At 52.2% G+C, this 17,529-nt stretch overlaps 2 non-coding genes and 2 pseudogenes across 2 annotated transcripts; 2 read left to right on the plus strand and 2 right to left on the minus strand.

Moving 5' to 3' along the window:
• The window catches only part of LOC120381639, a 318,539-nt pseudogene that overhangs the window by 225,176 nt on the left and 75,834 nt on the right, over positions 1-17,529 (plus strand).
• The window catches only part of LOC120381642, a 40,090-nt pseudogene that overhangs the window by 9,801 nt on the left and 12,760 nt on the right, over positions 1-17,529 (minus strand).
• Positions 14,192-14,264, plus strand: TRNAV-AAC. The gene has a single exon. It is a non-coding gene; the product is annotated as a tRNA-Val (tRNA).
• Positions 17,168-17,241, minus strand: TRNAT-AGU. Its single transcript has one exon. It is a non-coding gene; the product is annotated as a tRNA-Thr (tRNA).

Consider the following 17,529-nt stretch of genomic DNA (forward strand, 5'->3'; position numbering starts at 1 on the left):
AGCCACAGGGGTCTCTGAGGTTTCCCTGGCCCCTTGCCCCTGTCCTGCTGGGCTGATGTCAGCATCTCTCTGTGAGGTCACCACCTCCCCACCACCTTGGACCAATAGGCTGAGGTCCTGCCAAAGGCCTTTGTGATGTCACTGCCACACCCCTCCCTTGCTGGGCCAATGTCCTGCCCCTGGCCAGGCATTTTGGAGGTTTGAGCTACTCCCTGGGGATCACCCCACTCAAGGAGCGTTCGTTCTAGGCAGCAAGCCGGCTAGACAGGGAAACATCAGACGCTGCTCCCAATGCTACACTCAGTTTTTCAGAAATTAGTCGACTTTATGGCCAGAAGAGACCATTAGAGCATCTAATCTGACCCCCTGCATATCACAGGCCTCCTGTAGGACACCATAGCTACTTTTGGGGCAAACGCATTCCAGAAAGGCATCTGGTCTTCATGAAATGACATCAAGAGATGGAGAATCCATCACTTTCCTTGGTAACTTGTTGCTGTGGTTAATCATCCTCACTGTTGAATATTTGTGCCTTTGTTGTAATATGAATTTGTCTCTCTTCACCTTCCAGCCATTGGGTCTTGTTGTGCCTTTCTCTGCTCGATTAAAGAGCCCTTTAATACCCAATCCTTTCTCTCCATTAAGGCACTTCAGCACTTCAATGAAGTCACCTTTCAATCTTCTTTTGAGAAGCTAAACAGGTTGAGCTCTTTCAATAGCTCACTAGAAGGCATTTTTCTCCAGCCCTCAGAACATCTGGTGGCTCTTTGCTGCCCCAGCTCCAATTTCATTGATGCCGTGTCACCTCCTATGACATTATTGACATAATCTGTAACTGTATAGATCACCGTTGCGACCACTGTTCTATATTCGCAGCCAATATTGTAGAAAGGCTGTTGTGTAAGGGGTCTATGGAGCGGTTCTAACTGACTGATTATAATTATGCTATCTCTAACTGTGTATCATTTTTGTAGTTGATGTTATGAATATTGGCTCTATGCTGCCTGTATTTCAAACTTGTGCTCTGCTTCCAGGGAACACCCCAGCCAGACAAGTTGGTGTCAGTTCTGCCTAGCCTGCTTGATGTCCCATTACAGACCATCAGCTCTACAATAGACCCACTGAGAAAAGGCAGATATGCCTTGTGACTCAGCAAGCTATGCAAGGACCTGCCTATGGACAGAACTCTAAGGTTTTTCTATGCCATGTGCTTAGGGAGATGTATTTTCCATGCCCTGGTTCCTCGCTGACCCAGAGAGAACAAAGGAACACGAAAACAAAAATCTTCCCCCACAGATTTGAAAGTATTTTCTTCCCTTATTGGTCCTTTGGGTCATGTGCCAACCAGGTTATCTGAGCTTTTTAACCCTTTACAGGGTATTTTATGCTACCCATAGCCAGTGGTGAGCTGCAGCCGGTTCGCACCGGATCGCGCGAACCGGTTGTTAAATTCAGAAGCCCCCTTTAGGACCGGTTGTTCCCGGAGGGACAACTAGTTCCAAAAGGGCTTTTAAATTTAAGAAAAGCTGTAGCAGCTCCCTGCCCTTCCCCCAGCCCCAGCTCACCTCACTCCGCCTCCTCTTTAGTAGCTTCTGTCTTCTCCTCCCCCTCCCAGGCTTCCCGCGAATCAGCTGTTCGCGCGGGAAGCCTGGGAGGGCTGAGAAGAAAGCAGCGGCTTCCTGCAGGTGAGCTTGAGCTGGGGCGGGGAGCGGAGATGCCAGCGGGAGGGGAGGGCTCCAGGCGCTGCGCCGCCCGGTGAGGTCGCGGCCGGACCCTGGGGATGGGCGGCGCGGCTCCTGCTTCCCGGGGTCGGGTCCAGTGGGGTGGGGCGCGGCTCCTGCCTGCCCGGGTCCGGGTCCAGCCGTGGGGGGGGGGTGGCTCCTGCCTGCCCGGGTCCGGGTCCAGCCTGGGGGGCGCGTGGCTCCTGCCTGCCCGGGTCAGGTCCAGCGGGGCGCGGCTCCTGCCTGCCCGGGTCCGGGTCCAGCTGGGGCGCGGCTCCTGCCTGCCCGGGTCGGGTCCAGCGGGGGGGGGGGCGCGGCTCCTGCCTGCCCGGGTCCGGTCCAGCGGGGGGGGCGCGGCGCCTGCCGGCCCGGGTCCGGGTCGAGCGGGGGCGGCTCCTGCCTGCCCGGCCCCGGTCCGGGTCCAGCGGGGCGGCTCCTGCCTGCCCGGGTCCAGCGGGGCGGCTCCTGCCTGCCTGGCCCCGGTCTGGGTCCCGCCGGGGGGTGCAGCTCCTGCCTGCCCGGGCCCCGGGGCCGGCCCCGGGTCCATGTATGATGGTAAGGGAACAGGGTGGGTGGGTTGGCTAGAGGGCAGGGGAGTTGTGGGGGGGAATGGATTAGTGTCAGAGCGGTCAGAGGGCAGGGAACAGGGGGATTGAACGGGGCAAGCGGGGGGGAGGCAGTCAGAAAGGAGAAGGGGTTGAATGGGGCAGTTAGGGGTAGGGATTCCAGGGACAGTCAGGGGACAGAGAGAAGGGGTGGTTGGATGGGGTAGGGGTACCAGGGTGCCATCACGAATCAGAGAAGGGGTTGGATGGGGTGGCAAGGGGCAGTCGGGACAGGGAAGGGGGTGGATAGGGCATGGGTCCAGGGGTGGGGGCTGTCAAGGAACATGGGGGGGGGTTGGATGGGGCAGGAGTCCCGGGGGGGCATGACCCCTCATGGGGTGAGGAGGAGGGAACCGGTTGTTAGCATTTTGGCAGCTCATCACTGCCCGTCATTCATTCATTCATGCCCGTCACCCCAACCGGGGTATGGGCCGCCAACAACAGATCTCCATAGTCTTCTATCCTGGGCCATTCGCTCTAGCTGGTTCCAGGTATAGCCCATTTTTTTGCTATCAACCTGAAGGTCGCGTCGCCAGGTATTTCTTGGGCGGCCTCTTTTCCGCTTGCCTTGGGGGTTCCACTGCAGTGCCTGTCTGGTGATGTTGGTTGGCTGCTTGCGTAGTGTATGTCCTATCCAGCCCCACCTTCTCCTTCTAATTTCTTCCTCTGCTGGGAGTTGATGGGTCCTCTCCAAGAGGTGGATGTTACTGATGGTGTCTGGCCAGCGGATCTGGAGAATCCTTCTGAGGCAGCTATTAATGAAGGTCTGGATCTTCCTGGTGGTTGTTTTGGTTGTCCTCCAGGTTTCAGCTCCATACAGTAAGACTGATTTCACGTTGGAGTTGAACAGTCGAATCTTTATTGCCAAAGACAGCTCTCTGGAGCTCCAGATGTTCTTGAGCTGTAAGAAGGCTGCTCTTGCCTTACCAATCCTTACTTTGATGTCTGCGTCTGTGCCACCCTGCTGGTCGATGATGCTACCTAGGTAGGTGAAGGACTGCACTTCTTCCAGGGGGCTTCCATTCAGTGTGACTGGGTCGTTGCTGATGGAATTGATCCTAAGGATCTTGGTCTTGTCCCTGTGGATGTTGAGGCCAACCTGTGATGACGTGGCTGCCACTACGTTGGTCTTCTCTTGCATCTGCTGTTTACTGTGCGAAAGGAGTGCAAGGTCGTCGGCAAAGTCCAGGTCATCAAGCTGGGTCCACAATGACCATTGGATTCCATTCCTACGCTTGTAAGTGGATGTCTTCATAATCCAATCGATGACGAGAAGAAAGAGAAGTGGTGACAACAAGCATCCTTGTCTGACTCGGTTCGCACCTGGAAGCTGTTTGTGAGCTGCCCTCCATGGATCACTCTACAGTGTATGCCGTCGTATGAATTCTTGATCAGGTTGACCACCTTTGCTGGGATGCCATAGTGCCGAAGGAGCTTCCAGAGGGTCTCTCGATCCATGCTATCGAATGCTTTCTCATAGTCAACAAAGTTGATGTACAACGAGGAGTTCCACTCCATAGACTGCTCGACTATGATGCGGAGCGTTGCTATCTGGTCCGTGCATGATCTGTTCTGCCGGAAACCTGCCTGTTCATCTCGTAGCTGTGGATCGACGGCATCCTTCATTCTCTCTAAGAGGACTCGGTTGAAGACCTTCCTGGCACCGACAGGAGTGTGATTCCTCTATAGTTGGCACAGTTGCTGAGGTCTCCTTTCTTGGGGATTTTGATGAGATATCCTCTTTCCAGTCAGCCGAATCACTTCTTCTTCCCATATTTTCTCAAAGAGGGGGTACAGCATTTCCACTGAGGCATCCAGGTCTGCTTTCAGGGCCTCTGCTGGGATATCGTCAGGTCCAGCCGCCTTCCTGTTCTTCATCATGGTGATGGCTTTTCTGATCTCGTCTCTGGTTGGTTTATCGCAATTGATTGGGAGGTCCTCGTTGGCTGGGTCGATGTCTGGTGGATTTGGTGGTGCTGGTCTGTTCAGGAGTTCCTCAAAGTGCTCCGCCCATCTGTTCATCTGTAGTTCTATTCCTGTTATAGACTTTCCTGCTTGTCTTTAACGGGACGTTCTGGCTTGCTGAACTTTCCAGACAGTCGCTTGGTAGTATCGTACAGCTGTTTCATGTTGCCGCTGTATGCTGCCTGCTCCGCTTCTGCTGCCAGTCCATCCACATAATCTCTCTTATCCTTCCTAATACTCCTCTTCACTACTCTGTGAGCTTCAGCATACTCTTTTTGAGCTTTGGCCTTTGCTGCTCTAGTCCTGCTGTTGTTGACTGCTGCCTTCTTCTTCTTTCTGTCTTCTATCTTTGTCAAGGACTCTGCTGTGATCCACTCTTTCTGCTGGTGTTTCTTAATTCCAAGCACTTCCTGGCATGCTGACCTAAGTGTGTCTCTCACTTTCTGCCATCTGTTGAGTACACTGTCTTCCTCTTCCTCAGACCGATCCTGTAGTACTGAAAACTTATTCTTCAGCGTCAATCCAAAATCTTCCTTGGTCTTATGGTCCTTCAGAAGGTTGACGTTGTACTTCGCTCTTCTGTCTGACGCGTCTATCCAGTTCTTCTTCAGCTTCAGCTTCAATCTGGCCACCACTAAGTGATGGTCGGACGCCACGTCTGCTCCTCTTCTAACTCTAACGTCCTGCAAGGATCTTCTGAACTTCTTGCTAATGCAGACATGGTCGATCTGGTTTTCTGTCATGCCTGCTGGCGATACCCAGGTACTCTTGTGGATCCGCTTGTGAGGAAAGATGCTGCCTCCTATGACCAGATTGTTAAGTGCACACAGATCCACAAATCTCTCTCCATTCTCACTCATCTCTCCCAGAGCATGGGTCCCCATGACTTGTTCATATCCTGTGTTATCAGGTCCAATTTTGGCATTAAAGTCTCCCATAAGGATGGTAATGTCTTTGTCTGGGAGAGTCTCTAATATTTCCTGGAGTCTGTTGTAAAAGTAGTCTTTGTCCTCCTCTTCACTGTCATTGGTTGGAGCGTAGCACTGAACAACATTCATCTTAATCCTCTTCATTTTAGTTCTGAAGGATGCTGTGATGATCCTGGGACCATGTGCCTCCCAACCAATCAGTGCTCTCTGTGCCTGCTTGGACAACATGAAGCCTACTCCCTGTGTGTGGTGTGCGCTCTCTTCATGTCCTGAATACAGCAACAGCTCTCCTGTCAACAGTCGTCTCTGTCCAGCTTGCGTCCATCTTGTCTCGCTAATGCCTAGTAGGGTCAGGTTGTTGCTCCTCATCTCTGCTGCAACCTGCGCCATCTTTCCTGACTCGTACATGGTCCTCACGTTCCATGTGCCGATGGTAATCCTCCTGGCTGCAAGAAGGGTGATCGGCTTAGTGGCTTCCTCGCGGCTTTCACCACCCAACGTCATGCATCTTCGAGTTGAAGACCCTTCTTTTTCCAGGCTAAAAGTCTCTGTTAACTCTATTGTTGGTGTTTCTGTAGCAAGCTGATTTTTACAGGGTGGAGTTGCTAGCCCCACGCCCAACCCTCCTCCTTTACCCTGACTTGGGACAGGCAGATGGCCCCAAAGGACCTCTCTGGTGGAGTTTCACTGCCCGTAGCTATACATTTATGACACCCTGTAAATAGCAATCTGCAGAATCTGATTCTGAGAAAGGGCAGGGTGAAGGGAAGTGGCTTCAGCAGATTTACTGAGCATGCTCAGTGCACCATAAGTAGCAAATTCCTACACGCAGCAGTTTCTCACACTACACCTGAGGCAGCATGAGGCCGGGGCTCCATCGCTGTCCAGACCCCACCCAAGAGCAGATCCCCAGGGGCTGCGAGACCCTCAGCTTCTGGGACCTGTGTGTGGAGTCTCTCTTCTGCCCACCCAGGGCTGCCCCTGGGATCCCTCTGGCCCCTGGTGCCTGCAGCCTCTGGCCACTGCTCCAGCCCCTTCCTGGCTCCTTCAAGCCCAACCCAGGCTGCAGCTGCCACACTCACCGGGCCAAGGACTTTCTGAGGTGGGAACTAGCCCCATCTCTGCCAAAGCCCCGCCCCCAGGAGCGGCCCGCCCCAGGCTGTGCCAGAGCCCCGCCCCAGGAGCTGCCCTGCCCCGATCTGTGCCAAAGCCCCGCCCCAGGAGCTGCCCTGCCCAGTTTGGTTTGTTTTTGCCGGGTGTGTGTGTGTGTGATCCAGATGGAGTTAGAAGAAGTTGGGCTGCAGAGGCTCAGGAGATTGAGGGGAACCCCTGGGTGTCCCAGTGTTGGCCAGGGATTGTACAGCACCTAGCGCAATATGGGGTCCCAGAGCTGTAACTAGCTATTTTTGCACTCAAAGCAAGAATATAAAAGTGCCTCCCCCCACTGTGCCACCCCGCCCCCGTGAAACACCACCCCAGCCCTGCCCAGCCCAGTGGAAACAATGTCCCCAGCACCGCCCGCCCCAAAGAAACAAACCCTCCTTCCCCAGCGCCGCCCCACTGAAACAGGTGTGGGCCAAAAAGGAAGGTTGGGGGAAGGGGGAAGAAATGGCCCCCATAGGGTGACCAGATCACAGCAGTAAAATAGGACCTGCCCCCTCCCCGCTCGTCCCCATCATCACACCCCTCTTCAACCCCTAGGTCCCCGCTAGCCTGCTGCGTTCCTCCTAGTCAGTCCCCCACCCACCACTCGCCTCCTTTCAACTCCTCCCTCCCCGGCCAGAAACCCCCATCCCTGCCCCTTGAGCCCCTGCTGGCTCACTGCTCACCTCTGTGCCAACCTGCCACTTGCCAACCCGCTCGCCTCCGACTCGCCCGCCCCCCAGTATAAAGCCTCATTCAAAGACCCAGGGGTCACCATATCACTGCGCCCAGCAGTCACTCAGTGCAGTTGTAGATAAATCTCTGCATTATGCATTTTTGTATAACTTGCCTATGACTTTGTATTGAACCTTGGTAATATGTTATAGGGGGCCCCTAAGGTAGTGTAATTAAGGTAATAGAAAAATGTCTTTTTGCTAGAAGTAGAATAAGATCTTCCCCCCACTTTGTAATCAGTTGCCCTGTGGAGTGAATGAGGTGGGACTGAGGAAGGCGTGGAAGGCAGCACCTCCAGACAGCTGCACCCCTTGGAGAGGGGCTGGGAGCCCGACCAAGGCCAATCAGACTTGGCAAGTGGGCTGGCTAGAGAAGAGCCGACACACTGACGGCCTCGGGGGTTAGGAGCAAGCACCTTCCTGTGGGAACCCCCTCTGTGCAGCACTGGGACAACCCCCAGCCCAGAGAAAAGCAGCAAAAAGGTCCAACAGACACTGTCCCAGATTTTGAATCTGAGAGATTTGCCCCTCTCCATCCGCCGACTCGCAGCTGACCTCCTCACCCCGAGTATGGACCCAGGGTCACTATATTACTGCACACAGCAGTCGATCACTGCAGTACCAAACATTAAAATACTGAAAATGGCGCCCCCCTCCATCCACCGACTCGCCGCTCGCCTCCTCACCCCGCCCCAAGTATCAGTGGCAGCAGGTTTGTAGAAGTTTTGGTGGTGCCCAGACCACTCAGAGCCTGCCCCCCCCGAACTCTTCCCCACACTTGCCTAAGGCTCTGCAAGGGAGTTTGGGTTGGGGGAGGAGGTCTGGGGTGCAGGCCCTGGATTGGGGCAGGGGATTGGAGTGTAGGATGGTTGAGAGGTTGCGCTCTGGGATGGAGTCAGGTGCAGGCTCTAGAATGGAGTTTGGGTGCTGGATGCAGGCTCCGGGCAGGGGCACAGAGTCAGGGCTCTAGGCACCAGCAAAGCAAGCAGATGCCTGGAGCAGCCCATTTGCAGGGGCGGCAGCCGGCAGGGATTGAGCCTGGGAGCGGAGAACCAACAGGGAGCCCTGGGAGCTGTAGTTCCTTGGTTAGCTCCCTGCCTATAGAGCCAGCCCTGGAGCAGGGAAAGAACCAAATTTCCCAGCATTCCCTTGGCTGCTATCAACAGGAAAGGGAGGGGGAGGGAGTATGGTAGCCGAAACCTCATGCTGCACCTCGCTGTGAATGGAGAGGGGGGTGGCACTGTGAATGGGGAACAAATGTGCCCAAGGAGTAGGCGGCTTTGGCCCAGAAGCAGCAAAATTCATCAAACATAGAACTGGTTCTGACTTATTTCCTTGGTCTTAAAAGAGAACAACAAGGACCTGAGTCTCCTCCCTGTCAATAACTCCCTGCTCAGCCAATCAGGGTAGAGACTGAGGACGGGCGGCTGAGGGTTCTCACCAGAGAGCCCAAAGGATGGCCCAGGTCACTGGTGGGGATCACTGCCCCAGCACTAGTTCAGCCCCACATTTTGAGCACTCTCCCGCAACACACACCCCTCTCCTGGTGTCGAGAGGGGAACAAGAGAAAGGACAAAAGGTGAAACAAAAAGGACAAACCCCAATGTCCCCAGTAATTCTAAGGGACAAAATCCCAGGTGCAGAATAAAATTCTGCCTCCTTAAGCTCATGTTTTCCATGCCTAGAATTCAACTGTCACCACATGGATCAGACTGAACAGGTTTCAAACCTCCAGGAGGCTCTTACCTTCTAAACAGGGACGGCTGTTTTCTAGTAAAATCACTGAAAGGGAAAGAGAAAACTCGAAAGAGGTTCCTCCTGGCGCTCACGTCCGTGAACCCGAATACTCTCTCAGTCCTCAAAGAGAGACCTGGAGAAGGAGACTCGCTGAAGCAAAGCCACAGGGGTCTCTGAGGTTTTTCTGGCCCCTCGCCCCGTCCTGCCTGGCTGATGTCAGCATCTCTCTGTGAGGTCACCACCTCCCCACCACCTTTGACCAATAGGCTGAGGTCCTGCCAAAGGCCTTTGTGATGTCACTGCCACACCCCTCCCTTGCTGTGCCAATGTCCTGCCCCTGGCCAGGCACTTTGCAGGTTTGAGCTGCTCCCTGTGGATCACCCCACTCAAGGAGCGTTCGTTCTAGGCAGCAAGCCGGCTAGACAGGGAAACATCAGACGCTGCTCCCAATGCTACACTCAGTTTTTCAGAAATTAGTCGACTTTATGGCCAGAAGAGACCATTAGAGCATCTAATCTGACCCCCTGCATATCACAGGCCTCCTGTAGGACACAAGAGCTACTTTTGAGGCAAACACATTCCAGAAAGGCATCTAGTCTTCATGAAATGACATCAGGAGATGGAGAATCCACCACTTTCCTTGGTAGCTTGTTCCTGTGGTGAATCATCCTCGCTGTTGAATTTTTGTGCCTTAGTTGTAATATGAATTTGTCTCTTTTCACCTTCCAGCCATTGGCTCTTGTTAGGCCTTTCTCTGCTCGATTCAAGAGCCCTTTAATACCCAATCTTATCTTTCCATTAAGGCATTTCAACACTTCAGTGAAGTCACCTTTCAATCTTCTTTTGATAATCTAAACAGGTTGAGCTCTTTCAATAGCTCCCTAGAAGGTATTTTTTCCAGTTCTCAGAACATTAGGTGGCTCTTTGCTGCCCCAGCTCCAATTTCACAACATCTTTTTCAAATGAGGACACCAAAACTGGAGGCAGTATTCCAGTATCAGTCTCACTGATGCCGTGTCACCTCCTGTGACGTTATTGACATAATCTGTAACTGTATAGCTCACCGTTGCGACCACTGTTCTATATTTGCAGCCAATATTACAGAGAAGTGGTCGTAAGGGTCTATGGAGAGGTTCTGATTGGCTGATTATAATGATGCTATCTCTAGATGTGTATCGTTTTTTTGTAGTTGACATTATGAATATTAGCTCTATGCTGCCTGTATTTCAAACTTGTGCTCTGCTTCAGGGAATGATACCTTTGTTTAATTGATGAAAACATAAACTAAACACTTAGAGGATTGGAACTGATTTCAGCAGATGGACAGCTTTGCTAGGTTTTTATGCATTTGGACAGCAAAATGTTGAGTGTTCACATTCATTTCAAGCATCCTCATATGGTGGAGCTCCTGAACATAATGGAGAATGGAAATGTTTTTCTTTTCTTTAAGAGGGCACCTGGGTTTGAATAAAGGACTACTTGATCTGCAATCAAACACTCTACCACTGAGCTATACCCCCATTACAACAGGAGTAGGGAATCGTGATCTCCAGGACTTTGAAGGACAGATCCTGCTTCATCGAGCTCCTTTGCCATTCCCAGACCACAGGTGGTTTTAAAAATGGGGTTTGATTAAACTTCTTAAATGTGGTAAACACCACAGCTTGCATACCCACCGATATAGCTTCTCCCCATGACAGAGCTGCCACCTCCTGGGGAAGTGGATTGACTACACCAACAGGAAAACTCTCCCCCCTCAGCATGGAGCAGTGGTTCTCAAGCTGTGGATCAGGACTGCAAAGTGGGTCGTGACCCTGTTTTAATGGGGTCACCAGGGCTGGCATTAGACTTGTTGGGTCCTGGGGCTGAAGCCAAAAGTCTGAGCCCCCCCACTCAGGGCTGAATCCCTCAGGCTTTGGTTTTTCCTTCCCCTGGGGCTCAGTCTTTGGCACTCTCCCCTCCCCGTGGAGGGGCTTGATGCTTCTTTCCAGGGCTACGTATTAAGTTATTTTGGCAGAAGGAGGTTGCAGTGAAAGGACGTTTGAGAAACCCTGGCACAGAGCATCTCCATTACTGAGCTGCAGAAGCGTAGACTCACTGTTTGAAACATTGACCTGGCCTTAGCCTCTGAATATGTCTAGGCTGGGCTCCCTGTGGCACTGTTGTGATCAGACACTGACAGTACAGCCATGGAGACACCACACACCAGCCTTGCGTAGCTGGCAAGGATCAAACCTTCACAGAAAGGCACCCATGGTTTTCTAGCCTAGCTACCTAAGGCCTCAGCCACAACCACTTAACACAGGGGCCTTTCTACACTCTGGTTCTGTTCTCACTGGAGGGTCATTTCCAATTGTTTGCTCAGACCAGCTTCCCCAGCGCACACACTGCTGTGCAGCTCTGGACGTGTGGCCATGGCTGAACAGCCAGAGTTCCTGCCCATTTCCCTACTGGCTGGAGCATGATTAGTGTGTGTTTGTGGTTAATGACGTTGCTGTAGATTGTTCATTCCCTGCCTTGGCAATTCAGACAGTCCCTTTTCCTGTTGTATCACCAGCATCTCTGGGAGTCCAATAACAGGGGCAGGTTTTCTCTGGGCACTGAGATTTTTGAGGGCGTTGGTGGCTCCTTTCTTTCCTCACCCTGGAGTAAACTCAGCTTTTTATTCCATCCTTGATGACTCATGGAATAACAACAGCAGCATGAAGAGGAGAGTGAATATCTCACTGCCAGGGGGAAGGTGGATGCATCCCCTCTGTCTGACTGTTGCCATTGCAGGAGAGAAGGTTTCAGTGGAATTGAATGCCCTGGCTCAGACAATAGACACAGGGAGGTTTTGCTGTTCATGGATCTGTGCAAAGGAAATTGTGTGTCTGTGTGAAAATGAGGAGGGATATGAAATGCCCACGTGGTGGTGCCTAAGGCAAAAGGGAACCCTAGAGGATTAGAACAGGATAAGTTCTCAAGCAACATGTTTCTTACTTTGCCCATCTGTTGTTTTTGATTATCATCGATGGAAAGATTTTGCCATTGGGTTCTGTGTTTACACAGAAATTGACATTTACCAACAAATACGTAATTCTTCCAAGCCTGCCTAGTCTGCTGGTGGTGAGTTTAGAGGGACACACTCACTCTTCCCACCCCCCATGCCAGCCCTGTGCTCTCAACTTCCCACAGAGCTGGGATCCTTCCCTCATCTCCCCCCAGACCACTGCCCCACCCCCACTTCTGGGGTCCCCTCTCAACACTGTCCAACTCCCCTGCTGGCAGGATCCCTTCCCGTTCCTTTCATTTCCTGCCTCCCCTCTGAGCAAAAGCTCTGCATTGTTCCCACACTGGGAATTGAACCCAGGCCACTTGGGTGAAAACCAGGAATCCAGATCACAAGACTATATGGAACTTGTGTAGGCAATAGCACATTTACACATTCACACCCAACAATTCAAAGTAGCCATTCAAAAACAACTTCAAAAACAGACTTCAAAGAGAAATTACATAGTTACAATTGATTTGCAAACTTAACACCATTACTTTGAGCTTGAATAAGGACTGGAAGTAGCTGGCTCACGACAAAAACAATTTTCCCTCTCTTGGTATTGACACCTCCCCATCAATCATGGGGAGAGGACCACATCCACCCTGACTGAATTAGCCTTCAACACTGGTTCTACCCTTGTACAGTAACTCCCGTCACTTTGTGTTCCAATCTATATTTATGCCTCTATCTGCAATTTTCACTCCATGCAACTGAAGAAGTGGGCTTTTTACCTGTGAACGCTTATGCCCAAATAAATCTGTTAGTCCTTAAGGTGCCACCGGACTCCTCATTGCTTTTAATTCTAAGCTGATCTTAACCCTTTCAGTACCCTACAAACTCAGATGCTTCTCACCACAGGCTGGCTGGTGGCTTTTCAGCCAGGCTCTCCCCTTTCATCAGCACTTCAGTTGCTTGGTGTGGGGGTGTCTGTAGATGTAGGTGACAGAGAGAGATAAAGCATGGCAAATCTCTCCTTTCAGCATGTCCTTTCTTCCCTCATGGCTTTGCCCCCCTCCCCCCTTCAGAGTCAGGTGAGCATCATTGCGTCTCTCCAAGCAAGTCTGAGCAATTCCCCTGGGGTGTCCTCATGCAGGTGAGTCATTGCATTGTAGCTCCCTTGCTGGGCAATGGCTGTCGATGGGTTGTTTGACACCCTGTCCTGGTGTTGGTTACTTTCCTTGCTGTTGCCACTGGGTAGCTAATATTTGGCTGACTCCCCCACCTTACAGCACAGTGACAACCACACTGCACAATTCTCATAACTTCATATGCATGAATGGTCTACATCTATGGGTAGAGAAATGACTTTCAGCCGATCATATCCTTTCCCTGATACCTTACAAGTCATGCTCTATATGTAAGATCATGATGATATGAAAATGAGGATTATGGGGGTTACAGCTGCTCCCCCAAAGGTATAGAATGTCACACTGAGATTCTGTGTTCATTTGTTCTGTAACAGCATTACAGAGATCCAATGACTGACCAATGGCATTTCCAAGTGCTAAAATAGCAAGCAATGTCGGTCTCTCATTGGCCATCAGCAACTGAAGATGTGGTTTAATGAGCCGGAGCTTCAAGGCGAGGGTGGCTCTGTCCACTGCCTTCCGTTGCGCTGCTGGGCACCAAGTCCCTGGTGGCCAATGTGTGACGCTGGGAGAAGAGAGTGGGGTGGCAAGTGGCGGCAGGACTTTTGCCACCAGGGTCTAGCTGCCCAACTTCCTCCTGGTACTGCTGCCCCCCCCCCCCGTCGCCTTCAGGTAACCCAGGAACTAAGGCAGGAATAGGGCGAGGAAGCGAGTAAAGCCGAGCAAGGAAGGCAAAAGTGAATCTTGTCTTCATGGGCCGCTCGCAATGACGTCCTTTTTCTGTGCCACAGCTGACAACAACATCCCAGACAGAAAAGCAGGAGGCCAAAAAGAAACCGAGCAGCTGCTGAAGTAGTTCAGTTGGGAGCGTGCTAGACTAACAGGTTCTTCTGTCCCCCTTTGTGTACGGGTGGGATGTTTTCTGAAAGTGCAGCAGTTCCTTTAACTGCCACGAGTCCCTCATTTCAGGCTATGCAGCAGGAAAAGGCAGCATGGGCTTCTGCACCGAGTTGGCCCACCCGACCTTTCATTCTTCTCTTGCTCTTTGTCAGCAAGGGGAAGAAAAAGAAGCTCTCCCTCAAGCTGGAGTCACAAGGGCGACGTAAGGACGACTTCCTGAGTGCCCGCTCCAGTCCTCTGCTCTGCCAGCTGACCCATCAAAGGGCTGCCACCTCTTTCTCCAGGTTTGTCCATCAGTCTGTGTGAGGGTGAGTAAGAGCCAAGCAGATGGAGTTTCTGTAGTGTAGTGGTTATCATGTTTGCCTAACACGCAAAAGGTCCCTGGTTCAAAACCAGGCAGAAACATACTGGCTTCCTTTTGCCAGATCCCCTTGCTGTTCAGGAAGACGCTCCTCCTTCTCCTATTGGCCTGTCCCTGGGATAACTCCAACCCCCGCATGACACAGGGTGCTGACAGCAGTGGAGAAAGCACCTTGGCGTCAGGCTGGAGAACCTAGAGGAGTGCGGCGTGTTACCTTTTGGAGGCTTGAGGCTTGGCCTCCTCTGCTGTTGGAGGTTGGCCGGTGGAGGCCGGCTCTTCCTGCTGGCCTCCTCTGCGTGACTTGCCAAAGGAGGAAGTGAGGCAGGAATGGGGCAAAAGAGGAAAGTGGAGCTGAGAAAGGCAGGGCAGAAGCTAAGCACATCAGTGCGGCTAAGTGGGGTTAGTAGAGCATCACCATTCGTTCTGCAAAGCCGGGGGAGGTGCGGTTGGCTGCTGGGAGGCAGAATCCTGTGCCTGCCTCTTGGCTTCCCAGGGATGGCTCCTTGCAGCCCAGGAGAAGCGGGGTTCTAGGGGGATGGAAAAGCAGCAATGGCGAGGCTGAGTGGGCTCCTTTCTGGCCGACATGGTGGGCTGTGGTGGGTTTGGGAGTTGCCTGTAAGCCATAAGTGGACTTGGTGCAGTGAAAACTGCTGCTCCATTCTGGCTGACCTGGGGGAGCCATTAATGACTTGGGGCAGGGCGCTGGCTGTGAGCAAATGGGATCCAGGAAGCCCCAGCCTGCCCCTCCAGGGGCCCAGTCGTCTTCTTCTCTCCTGCCATGAGGAGCCTGGCCTAGAGCCTGCCCAGCATGTGCTGCAGCTCAAGCATTAAGCCTTCCTGTGTGGCCTGTGCTGGAGCTGACCCTGGACCCCTGCGGGGCACTGTTGGGGGAAATCCCGACTGCAAATAATTCTGGCCACAAGATCAACCCATTGGGTCGAATGGGGCAAGCTGGAGGCCTGGTGCCTTAGTCCGTGGGGCCAGCAGGTCAAGCCATTTTCCTGCATGTGGGGGAGGCAGCCGCTGTGGTTCGTCCTTCCTTCGCTGCTGCACCCTAAAATCCCTGTCGGCCGGCAAGATGGGCTGGGAGCCTGGAGAGAGGAGGCAAAGGGGTGGCCCGAGCCCCCTTGGCCACTGCCCCTGCCCCAGGCAGCCCACAGAGACCTGATGCCTCCCCAAGTGACACATGGAGATGTGCCAGCAGCGCTAAGGCGGCTCCCTGCCCACTCTGCCCCCTCCCTCCCTGCCACACTGCTCCTGGAAGTGGCCAGCATATCCCTGCAGCCCTGAGTGCAAATGCCACAGCTGACCCGCCCCGTATCCCACTGCCTAGGAGCCACTGCCGGAGGAGAGTGTGTGCCAGTCACTTTGGGAGCTGTGCTGCTCGAGGTAAGCACCTCCACCCCCGACCACCTCCTGCACCCCTACCCCTGCCCCAGCAGGGTCTCTGTGTCTTGAACAAGCACTTTCAAGGATTGGCCAAGAACTTCTGCTCTGTTTCTGTGAAAGAGACACAAAAAAGGGAGCCCAACGGACAAGTTTAGTTCACACGCACAAACTGGCAGGGCCAAGCCTGGATCTCTCAGTTACTCAGAAGGCTCTTCAGCCAGCTCTTCCCAAAGGCCAGTCTCTAGAGGCTTTTGTGACATGATGTACTTCAAAATAGCTCCCTGTAGCTCACATAGTCATCATTCATATATGGCTGTGATATGTCCTACCAACCATTCCATGTAAGTTATCATATGAAAAGTCATGATCTGCTGAAATCGGTTATTCTGTCCAAATATGTATAGCATGAGGGTGTGTGAAGTTATGCATTTTGCTGTATGGTTGTTACTGAAATAGGCTATAATTTTGCTAGTGACCCCTGCCGAGGAGGGTGTTCAACAGCCGTGAATCAGCAGAGGAATTGTAATTAAGGGATTTCCAGTTCAGTGACAGATGCCCAAACACAACACTGTGGGGACCGCTCAAGTCTATGACTCAGTTGCACAAGACCACACCAGGAGGATTCCCCAACCTAGTGACTCAGCAGAGCCCACCCGCACACGTCTGGGCAAGTGTCTTCTAGACACTTGAACTAAGGATATAAAATAGGAGACTGTGGCATCATGTTTTTGCCTTTCTCCTCCCCCACCTATGCTGGAAGCAGCAGGAATCCTGAGAAAATGAAGGTCATCTGAGGACAGTAATCCAAGTTTTAGGGGGAATTCTATGTATTAAGGAGGGTAACATCCAGTAGGATGAGAAAATTGCTTGACCTAACTACTGCTTAGTGTAATAAGGTGTAATGTTTAGATTTTGCTGTGGTCATACAGTGCTTAGTGCTCTGCGTTCTGGCCTCAAGAGCCATGGATACAAGTGGAGTTACGATGACCTTTTCCTTGTCTCCACATTTCTTATGTGCCTCCTTCTGACACTTGTCAGAAAAAACAACTGGTTTCTTTTGCAAGCATTTGCATTGCAAGGCAGAGGCAGTCTTCTCTGTTTCCGCAAAAGATCCACCAAAAGGTGGGAAGAGCAGACACATTTGTTAAGGCACTACTGGGAGCTGCATCCCTAACTCCACTTTACCTGGCAGGTGAGTCACCCAGCTTAGCCACGGTGCGACTCTCTGGGACTTTTCTCCCAACCGCTCCATTTTTCATCAATGACAATCAAAAGGAAGGTGACATGACATGTGTGTGTGAACATCTCCAGGGAATCACAAGGATGTGTGGCACAGGATCTCATGTTGCAGCAATTGCAGTCGAAGCAACCGCCATGCCAATGTCAGTCATAGCAGTGTTTTCATCAACTCCAGGTTTGTGATTTGATTGTTTCCAATGCTTCTCTCCAAAGAAGCCCTTTCCTTAGCAAGCAATGACTTGGATACCAAGGGAGCCCTCTTCTGTTTCCTAGGAAGACACAGGAAAATGTGAGTAGAGGAGACAAAGGCCATACGCCAAGACACCACTGGGAGTTGAAGCCAGGATCTCCTGTTTACTAGACAGGTGCTTTAGCCAGCTAAGCCATGGTGCCTGCCTGAAAAAAGTATTTGCAACTGTTTCATTTGATGGTTCAAGTCAACACCTGCAAATTCTAAAGTACAGACGTTCCCCATTTCCCTCAAGACTTGCAGACCTTGAGGTGTCTGGCTCTCTGTGTACAGAAAGCCACAGCTGAGTAGACAGAGGGCTTCTAACATGTGCCTCTCCCACCAGTCACTGTGATCATATAATGGTTAGTGATCTGTGTTTCAGTCGCACAACCTCAGCTCAGTTCTGAGTCATGGTAACCTTTCCTTCAGCTCCAGACTTCTCATTTGCC

This window comes from Mauremys reevesii, linkage group 14 (genome assembly GCF_016161935.1).
Source record: "Mauremys reevesii isolate NIE-2019 linkage group 14, ASM1616193v1, whole genome shotgun sequence".
NCBI lineage: Eukaryota > Metazoa > Chordata > Testudines > Geoemydidae > Mauremys > Mauremys reevesii.